The sequence below is a fragment of the Lissotriton helveticus genome, chromosome 7, assembly GCF_964261635.1.
Source record: "Lissotriton helveticus chromosome 7, aLisHel1.1, whole genome shotgun sequence".
NCBI lineage: Eukaryota > Metazoa > Chordata > Amphibia > Caudata > Salamandridae > Lissotriton > Lissotriton helveticus.
The window spans coordinates 1,896,134,212-1,896,146,834 of NC_136068.1; the positions used below are offsets into that span (position 1 = coordinate 1,896,134,212).

The following is a 12,623-nucleotide window of genomic DNA, read 5'->3' on the forward strand; positions in this document are numbered from 1 at the left end:
CTCTCAAGCAGATAAGTTCCTTATGATTTTTCTCTTGTATTCATTGTTATTTTCATCATGTATTGTTTTATCTGGTTAAACTTTCTTATTTGAGATGTCCTGCTAGTTTCATAGCTTTGCTCACGTTGTCCTTTGTAAGGGCTTCCCCCTCCCTCTCTCCCTCTCCTTTCCTCCCTCTGGTTTCCAATTTTTGGTCATCAGCCCTTCCCGTCCCCCTCCACTCACCGGAGTTTTCCTTTCAGCATTTGATCTCGGGTGGGCCCGCACTTGGACATCTCCCCTGATGCAAACGGAGGTCACTCGCCTCCATTTTCGGGATCCCTTTTCCCCTAACAACCCAATGTTTAAGCCAAGATTACTTTAAATAAATATTCCGATGTTCCCTTGTGAATCACTCAGAACATCGGGCAGCTACAAGCTTCACAGCTGTCCATCTGAGGAGTGTTCCTTGGCCACAGGGGCGCTACGTGCTCCCGTTCCCAAGGGCTTTTCCTCTGATCTCACACAGCTCAAACACTTCTGACAGTTGCTGTTGCCGATCAAAAGAAACACTTTGTGCTTCCTTCGACGCAATTTCTTTAAAAAAAAACTTGTCAGCATTCTAGCTCTAATTATCAATATTTCACCACCCTAATGTCAGATTTTGACTCTGCTGATGATGCACAAAGCTCCCCAATATCAATAATACATCTTTTAAAAGCTTAATTCAAAAAGAAAGGACGTCTTGCATGTTAGAAACGCTTAAAGAGGTTATGTCCTCAAAAAAAAACCTTCCCCTTGATCAGGCGACCTCCATGAAGAACCTACTAATCATAATGTTTCACATATGAATAAAGGGAAAAGAGCTAAAAAATCTAAAAACATTGAGCCTTACTCAGAGAGGACTATGGGAGGTCCTAGCACTTCAACTGATTTGGGAGGTCTTAGCACCTCAAACATTGTGGGAGGTCCTCGCACCTCAAATACTACAGGTGTCCCTCGTGGCACAACTAACATGGTTGTCCCTAGCAGCACAAATTATCGAAGTGCTCATAATAATCCAGACACTGATTCTGAGGACGAGGACAACTTCCCTAATCCTTCTGATGAATATGTCGTTGATGAGGACCTTGATTTTGTTAACCAACCTAATGATGAATCACCGTCCTCTTCCAAGCTGTCTTTCTCAACGCTTTGGGCGAGGAAATGTTTTCACCCCTTAACATCTCCTACCCCAGAAGCTCTAATTGGTTCCCCCAAGAGCATGTGGCGAAATTCATTAGGAGATGGCTCAGAAACACTCTGGAAAGAGAGACTCGTAGTACCCTTAGATCCGAGTGCCCTAGACCTGCAATACAAGACAAAGTCTGCCAGACCCTCAACCTTGATCAAACTGTGTAGGCACCCCAGAAAAGGTTTGGAGAGGTCTCTCAATGGCTGCCAGGATTGCCTTCTCAACATCCTGGGGCCCCTGACCAGAATCTTAGATTTGGCAGAAGAATGTCGCATTAATGACACTCCCCTTAACATTGACCTTATCAGAGGCGGGAGCCAAAGGTTATCCTTGGCAATGCTAACTCTAGCCTTAATATTGAGATAAGGAGAGCCCTTCTCACTAATATTAACCCCAAATTGGGCAACATGGCCGAAAAAGAACCTTCCCTAAACCCTAAGGGTCTCTTTTTGGTGAAGATATAATCAAGTCTATCGGTAAAATTGTCTCCACCTTCACCGCCCTCGATAAAGCCCAAGCTAATGTGAGACGTGTTTTTAATTCCAACCTTTTTGAACGAGCCGGAAGAAGGGGCCTTTCTTCCGGCCGGGGCAACCAAAGTCCATTTTCAAGATTCAGAAGGTCTGGAAGAGGCTTCTTCCCATTCAACCCTCACTTCTACGCACCAAGAGGGAGTGGCTTGCGGAATAGAGGATCAAGATCCCGCGGCATACCCAACAATAACAATATTCAAAGTAAGTACACCGCTTCCTCCTTCTTCTTTCCCTCCAAAGGTAAGGGGCAGGCTACAGTTCTTTTACCACATACGGGAAACTCTATCTCAAGACCCCTGGGTTTTGGAGACTGTTCGAGGTTTCAGGATAGACTTTATCAATACCCCTACACAAACATCTCTCCCGAGAGTACTAGCTCTTTCAGAAGATCACCAAAAAATGGTAGAAGGAGAGATTGCCTACAAGCTTCAAAAGGGCGCAATCTTAGAGGTTCCTTGGAGTTTAAAGAGGTTTCTAAGCACACTCTTTCTTGTTCAAAAAGAAGAAAGATTGGAGACCAGTCATAAATACACGTGAATTAAACAAGTATCTGGTCTACAGGCATTTCAAAATTGAGGACATCCACCTCCTGAGAGAACTACTTCTAGAAGGAGACTGGTTGGTGAAACTAGTTTGAAAAGACGCCTACTTTACCATCCCAATGGCCAAGGAACACCATCCCTTCCTTCAGTTCACTTGGAACAGGCGTCTTTTTCAATTTCATGCCCTACCTTTTGGGATTTTTTATGCCCCCTGGTGTTTCACCAAGATTATGAGAACTATCGCCTCCCTTTTCAGTGACAGAGGTATTCGCTTAATTATTTATTTGGACGGCATTCTCATTAAGTCCCAACACCATTTGCAGATCCTGAAAGACTTGAGGATTGCAATGGACCTCATAGAGAATCTAGACTTTATTGTAAACCAGCAAAAATGAATCCTAATCCCCTCCAGATCCCTGGAGTTCCTCGGCTTTACAGTAGACACCTCAAAATGTCTTCTCTTACTTCCCCCAAAGAAAATTGGCAAAATTCGGAAAGAGATCAGGTTTGTTCTAAAACAAGATTCTCTATCCCTAAGAGAGTTAGCCAGACTTTTAGGCCTCCTCTCATCCTCCATTCAAGCCATCTTCCGGGGGCCTCTCAACTCCCGAGCTCTTCAGAGTTTAAAAGGGAAAGCTCTCAGATCTGGACTGTGGTACATAGATCTTGTAACCTTAGATCAGGAAGCCAGGTAGGAGCTGTCTTGGTGGCTGGAGAACTTGGATGCTTGGAATGGCAAACGAATCGCTGGCTCGACTCCGGAGTTTGTCCTGGAATCAGATGCGAGCCTTCATGGAGGGGTGCTCGCCTCCTCAACCAAAACACCGGTGGTGTATGGTCTCTTGCTGAGATCTCCCATCACATAAACTATTTAGAACTTACGGCAGGCTTATACCCTCTAATGAGCTTCAGACACTCGCTTCAAGGGAGATCTGTTATCCTAAAGATGGACAACATCTCTGCAGTATCTTATATCAACCGCCTAGGCATGACCAGATCAGCAGACCTTTCCAACTTAGCCAAAAGGCTCTGAATGTTTTGCCTAGAGCACAAGATTGTCCTAAAGGCGGAGTATCTCCCGGGAAAGTCAAATATTTCCGCAGATTGGAACTCGAGATTCCTCTTAGACTTCAACGATTAGAAACTTGACGTGAATGTCTTCAACGCTCTAAATCAAATTTTGGGCCCACTGGATGTGGACCTTTTTGCGAGCAGATTAACTTTCCAATTAGAGAAAGAGTTCAACTGGATGGCGGATCCGGACGCTCTTGCAGTGAACGCCTTTCTCCAGCTCTGGTCAGACCTTCGGGGTTACGCGTTTCCCCCCTTCGCCATGATTCAGAGAGTTCTACAGAAGGTCAGACAAGACCAATGTTCCTTAGTCCTGATAACCCCCTTTTGGCCTTCTCAGGCCTAGTTCCCAACCACTCTAGAGTTAGCTTGCAACATTCCTTTCTTAATTCCTGTGGTCAAGGGTCTGGTTACAAACGCAGACGGAGAAGATCATCATCTAATTCTTTCAGGGAATTTGAACCTTCTTGCCTGGAAAGTGTCAGGAAATCCAACAAACGGTCTGGCCTTTCGTCATCAGCTGCAACTCTCCCCTGAGAGTCTTGGGCCCCAGGAACACACTATAGGTACAATAACATTTGGAGGAAATGGTTTCGTTGGTGCCTGGTGAGGAACTTGGATTCCGTAGAGGCTCCTGTTGCACACAGTTAACTTTCTTGTTGAACAATTTGACAAGGATCTATTAGTTGCTACAGGTCAGCGATTTCCACTGGCCACTCCCTTATCAGGCGTAAGACGATTTGTAAAGACGTTATAGTTTGTAGATTTTTGAAAAGTATCAGACTGAAGAGACCACCTAGACCTAAATATTAATCCATGTGGGACGTTAAGGCTATTTTAGACCTTTTTTCATCCTGGCCTGATAACTCTCTACTCAATAGAATGCCTTTCCTTTAAACTTGCAACTCTCTTGTGTTTAATTTCATGCCGTAGAGTTTCTGATATCAAATGTCTTGATATCTCTAATAGATCATATGATATGTATGGCATTAAATTTGAAATGCTGAGAAGAACGAAAACTATGTCAGACTCCATTTATTATCCTCGCTTTGAGCTTTGCAAGAAACTCTGTGTTGTGGACTGTATGAAAGAAGGGCTGTATGAAAGAATATGACAATATAATAAGGGACCTTCGCCCTCAGGCTGCTAATCAACTGCTTATTTCATTTGTTAAACCATTCAAACCCATTAGCTCTAACTCCATAGCCAGATGGGTGAAGTCCGCAATGAGCCTAGCTGGCGATGACTTATCTAAATTCTAAGCCCACTCTGTTAGAGGTGCTGTGGCCAGTAAGTCCTTCTGGCCGGGTGGTAAGTTGGATGATATCCTCAAAGCAGCGGACTGGTCCAACGCATACACATTTGCTCGACATTACTGCAAACCAATCGAGCACATGTCTGATGTTGTCCTACAAGGCTACCAACATGCATAATGTAGCCTCCGGTCTTGGAATGAAATTGCGATTCTCCTATTAACATGACCAGAGAATCTGGATTTCATTAAAGACGCGGAGGTTAACATTATCCTACCCGTCCCTCCCTATTCTTTGCATAGTTTATTATTGAATGAATTATTTTGATTGGTGTTTTATTCTATGATGCCATTCTATTTTAATCAATTTGATGCTCTGCAACTTCAAATCTTTAACATGTTCCTCCTTCCTTTCAGACTATTCGTCTCAATGGATTCTTCTCGTCATCCTTGATTCCTCCTTGCCTTTCCTCGTTACTCCCTTCTGGATTCTTGGATTCTTCACTCTCAAGAACAAGTTTAAACTGAACCTTTTAGAACTTTTGTTATTTCTCCACATTTAAAAGAGGCAGTCTGTTTGGCGCTCCTGCCATTCATACCATCTATTCATTCTATTCTATAACTGTTTTATTTATGATGTAGTGAGGCTGCTTGTAAATGCATTAAAAGATAATGTATAATGTTAGCCTCCATGTCTTCAATGGAATCCAGATTCTCTGGTCATGTTAATAGGAGAATCGCAATTACACCTCTTGGATGTCTTGAAGAAGAACCAGCAACTGGCATATGCCCAGTCGATGACCCCGTTGAATATTTAAAGTGGTGCCTTTAGGAAGTTTTAACAGCTCAGGGAGCACATTCTTACAGAAAGTGAGAGGATCAGACCTCTCCAAATTTTTCGGCAGGCAAAAAATTCTCATGTTATTTCTTCTATTTCTCTTTTCCAACTCTTCAACTTGCATTATAGAAGCAAAACTTGACTTTGAAGAGAGTTAACTTTATTTTCATTTGCGCCATAAGAAGAGATGTTGCACTCTACTGCCAGCAAACATTCATGCATTTAAGACCACGTTTCTGTAAGGAACTGCAGCTTATATTTTGTTTCCACCATGAAACGAGCGCAAATCGCAAATTTCTTCTAGCAGTAAGTCCAGAGAAACTAGAGGAGGTGATCTTGTAGGAGAAGGTAGATCTTGTTTTAACTGTTGCTTGGTCATTGACCAGGAAGTTGTGTCTGTAGAGGCACCATTCATGGATGAAGAGGCTAAATAAGCTTCCAAGGCTGCAGATTTTGTGAAAATTGTAGAATTTTTAATAAGTTGTTGCTTTAAAGGGAGGGCAAAAGAATCAGCTCTCTTCAGTCTCCCCATATGACAGTGAAGCTAAAAGGTTTTCAAAGGTGCCATTAAGAGTAGAATAGAAAGTATGGTGCTTTATGTTTCTAAATGCTGCTTAGTATGTTATATCAGAAAAGCAAAATGAGACCAGAAACGTGCCAAGAAATGTATAAGCTGAATTAGCCCAAAATGCTGTCTGCATAGTTTGGATGTTATGGTATGCACCACGTGAGAGAAAACTATTCAAAATTCCGTCTTTCGGCACTCAGCTGCAGCGGGAGGAAGCAACGCAAACTAAAATGGTGGCCGCTTCTGAGAGAGCGCGGTCGGTAAAAAGCTTTAATACTGACGTTGCAGAGGTACCGCTCACCTACGAAAGGTGTGCGCTGCTCTCTACATCTCTGAGAAGCAATGCTGGCTCTTCAGGAGGTCCGCAGTAAGGAAACGGCTGTCGGAAGTCCGCGTAACCCCGACAAGAGCTACATGTGTGACGCCATTTTTTATGGGCATCAAGCCACACGCCAACTGCAGAATCAACCCTGATACTCCTGGAAGTATATGAGGAGGACTTCTGTAGGACAGCGTCCCAACCACAATGGCTGAGGTGGAGGTAGGCACTCTTCTGAAGACTGGCGAGCCTGCAAATAGCTGTAACTCACATAGCCCCTGGTCACTAATAAATTTAGACAGCAAAATACCTAAGTTCAATACAGGGTAACAATTTGTACATAGTGCCATTGGCCATTTGATGAGGCATGCGACAGGGCTGCCCACTTTCCCTACTATTCTTTGCCATAGTGATGGAGCCTCTGGCTTGCCTACGTAGAGACAGACCCCACCATTGGGGAATTAGGTTTGGGCAGAGGAACGTCTTCTTATTGATGTATGCCGATGACATTTTATTGTTAGTGAAAAGGCCAGACTCCAGCCTTCACTTGATAATTAGGGTCATTATTGCCTATGGTCTGTGGTCGGGTAAGCAAATCAATTGGAGTAGATCTATTCTGATGCTCCTCATGGCTGCCATGGTGTAGCCAGGGCTTGAATACCTGTTGCTCTGGACGACGGACCCGGTGTGATATTTGGGTATAATGTTTCCCAGAGAAACAGATACAATAATGTAGGCAAACTATGGAGTATGAATATCCGGGATTAGGAATTTAGTACAGAAATGGATTAGGCTCCCCTTATTGGCAGTTGGTAGAATTGCCCTTATGAAAATGGATGCACTGCTGAAATTCCTAAATATTCCCATCCCGTTGCAGGATTTTTCCCCCCAATTGCACTCCCTTATGATCACACTTGCATGGACCTGGAAGCAATGACTCATCTGCTGTTCAAAACTAGAGAAACTGTATGGTGGGAGGCTTTGGTGCTCAAAAGTTTGAACTTTATTATTTGGTTCACAGGCCTACTTTGTACATGCATGGATACAAAACATTCTCAATGCTCCACATGTTGACTACAAATGAGGCCTGGCAGACCTTGCCCTCTTGCAGTCTCTGTTGGCTGGGAGGCCAAGATACCCTGAAAGGTAGATTAATACAGTAGAATGTGCAGGGTGGGCCCTGGGCATCTTGCAGTCATAGCAGGTAGTTGGGACAGGTATACAGTCTATACAGATATTACACATTATCTGTACACTTATACTGGCCCAGACACAGGTCTAATCCCTCTGTTGCGCCACAGGGGGCTCTGGTTACTAGCTGATCTGTTCCCAAATAATACAATCATGACTTTTGAGGAATCGCTCCTTTCGTCAACATCGCAGATATTTCTCGGAGCAGTAGTCGTAGATGTTGGTACGGAAGTTTGCGGGGAGGTGTTGCAGGTGGGATGGTGGTGAATTCCAGGGAATGGCCGAATCTTATTAACTGGAGTACCCATCGATTTGTGGTGATGAGATGCCAATTTTTTAGGAAATGGGTCAACTTTCCTCCAATCTTTAATGAGGATATTGTTGCTGGACTGGCTGGAGTAATTGGCCATTGGCATCACTGATCGATGGGCTAGGTTACCACAATCTGAAACATACATTACGCTACCCAATGCCATAGTATCCTCAACTCCTCCTCCCCGGTACTGGTAATTGTTATCATTCCTACTACAGACCCCATCCCCAACAAACCTGATTGCCTACATGTATAACATGGTCCTGGATCCCACCTCCGAGCCAGAGTGGAAGGCCTGACTGCAGTGACCATCTGATCTAGGCATGGAATGCACAGACAATCATTGGGCTTTTTGGTACACACAGACCAAAGAGATATTCCCCAAAGGGGCCTGTTTATGAGCCGGCTGGCACCACTCCTGCACCATGCAACGTGGTGCAAGAGCACTGCAAAGCTTACATGTGATTTATGATGCTGCGTAAGGCCACTTTCAGTGTCTTTGAGTGGCTCTACAAATCTTGAGTAAGACAACACAGCTCAAATTGCTGCGTTGCCTTACTCTACCCAGGGAAGGCGTTCCATGGACGTGGGTGTTCCCTCACAACTTCCATGGTTTTTGATGAATTCCCATATTTACGGGGACTGGTAGACCTGGGAATGTGCTAAAAGATATGCCTTCTCAGGTGAGCTGTAATGAGGAAAAATATCTTTAATTCTCCTGGTTACTTTTTGTTTCTACATGTGATACATTCTGCAGCACACATTGAAAAAGGAATATGCCTCTCAGGATTATTTCTGTGCAGGACGATTTCCCTTCCAGCACAAAAACAATCTTGCATGCAATGCAGGCACCGTTGCACCATAGAGCAAGAGTGCAAGAGAGCAAGAGTGCCCGCATTGGCACTAGGATGTCAAAAGAGTGCCAGTGCAGGGGATAAGGCAGGAATGTGCTGTATTGCCTTAAATATAGAACTTTCCTGCCCTTTCCATGGCACGCAGTGTAGTGAAGCAGTCTGTCTTGCTGCACTGTACTGCGTGAAATTTACATAAATAGCCCCCTTAGATTACTACATTACAAATACCTTCACACGGCATACCACTCCACTGATAGCATGGTCAAACATGACCTCTCAAACAATCCCAGCTTCCGCGATGCTCAGACATACCGATGGATTTATTTCACTTACTATGGGACTACCAAGCAATAACTGAATTGTGGTCTAAGGTACTACAGGCCTTGGATCTCATCGTAGGTTCAGCTGCAACAGTTACTCCGATTATGGCACTGCTGTGTTATGTGAAGGACGCTCCTAAACATTACAGGAGACTCCCCACAATGGCAACTCTGCCTGGTTGTCACTGGGTGGCAATGGTATGGGGAGGTAAGGCATACTTGTAGGAAAGTTCCCATTTTTGACATGGTCATCTCCACTTTTTGCCTGGTTATGATACTAAACAGGTCCCCAGTGCCAACGCTCTTTTCCTGAAACAAGGTAAACATTCAATTGAGCATCAATTGGCAAGGACTTCAGCACCCCTGCAAGACAGAGAAGTGGTACCCCTGGAACCTAGGGCATGGATACAGAAGAGGGTCCGTAAGGGTAGCAGCATGTATTGTGCCACCCTCAGGGATCCACACACAAACACATGCAGACTCCCATTGCAGAACGCGTCAAAGGCTGCAAGCCCACTTGAAAACACAACATGACACATACCGTGTGAGTCATGCCCACAGACACACAATGTAATATATGTCAGTCACCCTTAAAGCAAGCCATAACGCCCTAAGGCAGGATGCATTACATTACATGTGAGGTCATTTCTGCCTGAGCAGATATGCCCCTGTGATATCTATGTCGATTCTTAGACTTTGCAAGTGAACAGGGAAGCCATCTTAAGGGCATTTACTGGGCACCTATCATGACAAGTTACCCAACTACATAATGGCTTTTCTGAAACCCATTGTGTTTGCTAGCAAACGTTGCACATCCTGGCTAGTACCACACCTAAGGTGAGCTGCCTGATGTGCCCCACGAAAGGAGCATCCCACCATCTACCCTTCACTCTCCTTTACGCCTCTTAGTACAGTATTAAATTGGCTCTCCGATAGCAGGAGATTAAATTAATCTGACCAAAGAAGAAGGCCAACGAAGAGCAAAAGAATGCAAGAACTGTGGACTAGCCCTGGATGTTGTGAAAACCCTTACCTGCCCCCTACTACCATGACAATTGCAAAGACCGACTCATCCTGCAGCTGTGCATCCTCCAAAAGCCTTGGAGGCCTGACAGCGCTTCGCTACGTGGTCAGCATCTCCCTTAGAGTGGATGAGCTACCTCCTTTCAGCCTGTAGGCACCTCCTGCAATGTCCTGCTGACCACGGGGACCATGACAAATCCCCAACTTTTTTGAGGGACTTTGCTATCCTTATTCTACAAGAAACTTAAGCTCAACCAAAAGCCCCTCTAACAGGCTATGTTGAGTTCCAGAAAGCAGTTATCAAAGTTAATAGATATTTTCAACCAATGGGTTGCTTAACAGTTTACATTTCTACATCACTGCAACACTCAGCAAAAGAGATTGTTCTGAAAGTACCTTTGGCCCAAGTCATTAATTTTAGCATACTTCATGCATCGAAAATTACTCGCTTTTGATTATCAATGCCATACATAAATCCTACCAAGTCCAGTAAAAGGTGAAACTTAGTATCATCATGCTATCCAGCAACTTAAATGCTAATCTATTTGGGTGAGATTCAGACCATGAGGTTAATAGGCTGGACATCGAGTACGACTCCCAGCTCGAATCGTTAATCATCGAAATAAATTAGCAGAGTTTTTTCTTAACAGAATGTGATTCCCTAAGTCTTAGGCTCCTTAATGGGTGCCTCAGTGGCAACATCCCTCCCGGCTGGACAAGGGCTGCACTGTGGGACTTTTCAAATATATCGACGATTTCTCTCAAGGATCTGTTCACTGAAAATGGAGGCTGTACTTTCTACTAGCTCTAGAACTGAGACTGAAAATCTAAAACGGCTGAAATGGGACAATGAAATCAGCCTGGAAGCTATGCCATTGATAAGAGCCCATTTTATCGCATACACAGTCAATGTAGTTCTCCCAGTGGAGGCTCTTCATTGATCAAATCCTTCTGGAACCTTAAGTCAATTTTCTGCCATGCACCAAGCCACATGATCCTTCTTTTCTAAATTCAAACTACACACTCTCTGAATGCCTTAAAAAGCAAAGTCAACTGCAAAAATGTGAATTTGTGTTAAGCAGCCTTCTGTATTAGCTTTCAAACTCAGTCTAAATAAATCAAGATCCTCTTCAGGAAAGCAATCTGGAGTGCTAAAAATAAGAAACAAACAAGGACTTTTGGACCCAGCTGTTGCAAGTAAGGTAAAGAACACAAAGGGATTCTGGTCTCAGAGCAATCAAGCTACACTAGGAAGTAAGAGGGTCACTACAGGGTACACAATGCCTTAAATTTAAACTCTGACAAAACTGAGGTCATTCTTTTTGGAAACATATCACAATTCTGGAGCCCTAATTACTGGCCCTCTGATTGTCGAGCACTCCCTTCACAAGCTCAGAACGTGAAATCTTTAGGAGTCCTAATAGATAATAACTTACATTTCAGCAAACATTAACTCAGTGTTTTCTTCAAGCTTCAACACCCTTAGAATCATCAGGAAAATCCTCCCTTTCATTATCTCTAACTCAGGGAAAATGGTCTTTACATTGTTAATCCTCACCAAATTGGATTAATGCAATGGACTATACTTAAATCTCCAAAAGCAATACTTGAAAAAACTGCAGAGTTTTCAGAAGGCGGCTGCCAGACTTCTTCTTGATCTTCCAAAATTCCAGTCAGTTTCCTCAGCCATCAAGGGACTCCACTGGCTTCCAGTGAGTAATCAAATGGAAATTCAAGGCACTTTGCCTTAGCTATAAAACTCTTCATGTCTCAGGCCCTGCCCATCTCAAACAATCCCTAGCATGGTATGTACCCAGCATGGATTTACGATCTAAAAGGTCCATGATGTTCATCCTACCCAGCTTCAATAGTTTCAAATGTGGAGGGGGTTCGGGGGGGCGGTTACTTTGCCTCAGAAGCCTCTAAACTCTGGAACATACTGCCTATAAACATCAGAGCGGCTCCCACCCTGCTGATTTTTAGGAAAATTCCTAAAACAGGGCTCTTTAACATCTAGTCTTTTACTCAGCTCAATGTTTGTTATGCTAAATCAGCGCCAAGACACCCCAGGGTATTTGTGCGCTTTATAAATGTATTAACATAACATAACCTAATGCGAACATCACTGAATGCATGTGGGTCTCTTTTCTGTCGACTCACTTTTCAATGCATGCTTATCTACCTCCTGCAGTTTATCAAAGGATATAAGAACACCTGCAATGGACACTCCCAAAGCCGGCTTTTCAACTATCCTCGATACATTCAGCTAAGCAGAGAAACGCTGCAAATTACAGCTGTCAAGGCTGTGGTGACCCCAGGCAACAACGGGCTTCCTTCTGCTTTCTTTACATCAGAATTACATCAGACCCAGTATTCTGGACTAAGGCATTAACGCCCCAGCTCAAACACTGTCTGGCAACTAACACCATTCAACATTCCTAGAGATGGTCCCTCATTCAACCAATTTTTAAAGGAGGCACAACATTTGACCCCCTCCAGTGCCGAGTCATTGCCCTAATCTGCAATGATGCCAAACTCTGTGCCAGGTTTGTTACTTGATAATTTTTGAGCATGGGCAGAGGAACG

The 12,623-nt window shown here is 43.9% G+C and overlaps 1 long non-coding RNA gene across 2 annotated transcripts in view; it reads right to left on the reverse strand.

Moving 5' to 3' along the window:
- Positions 1–11,748, reverse strand: part of LOC144767836 (uncharacterized) — a 75,434-nt gene extending 63,686 nt beyond the window's left edge. For both annotated transcript variants that reach the window (XR_013598356.1, XR_013598357.1), the window contains exon 1: positions 11,596–11,748. This is a non-coding gene — a long non-coding RNA (uncharacterized LOC144767836). The remainder of the gene's footprint in view (positions 1–11,595) is intronic.
- Positions 11,749–12,623: the final 875 nt, after the last annotated feature.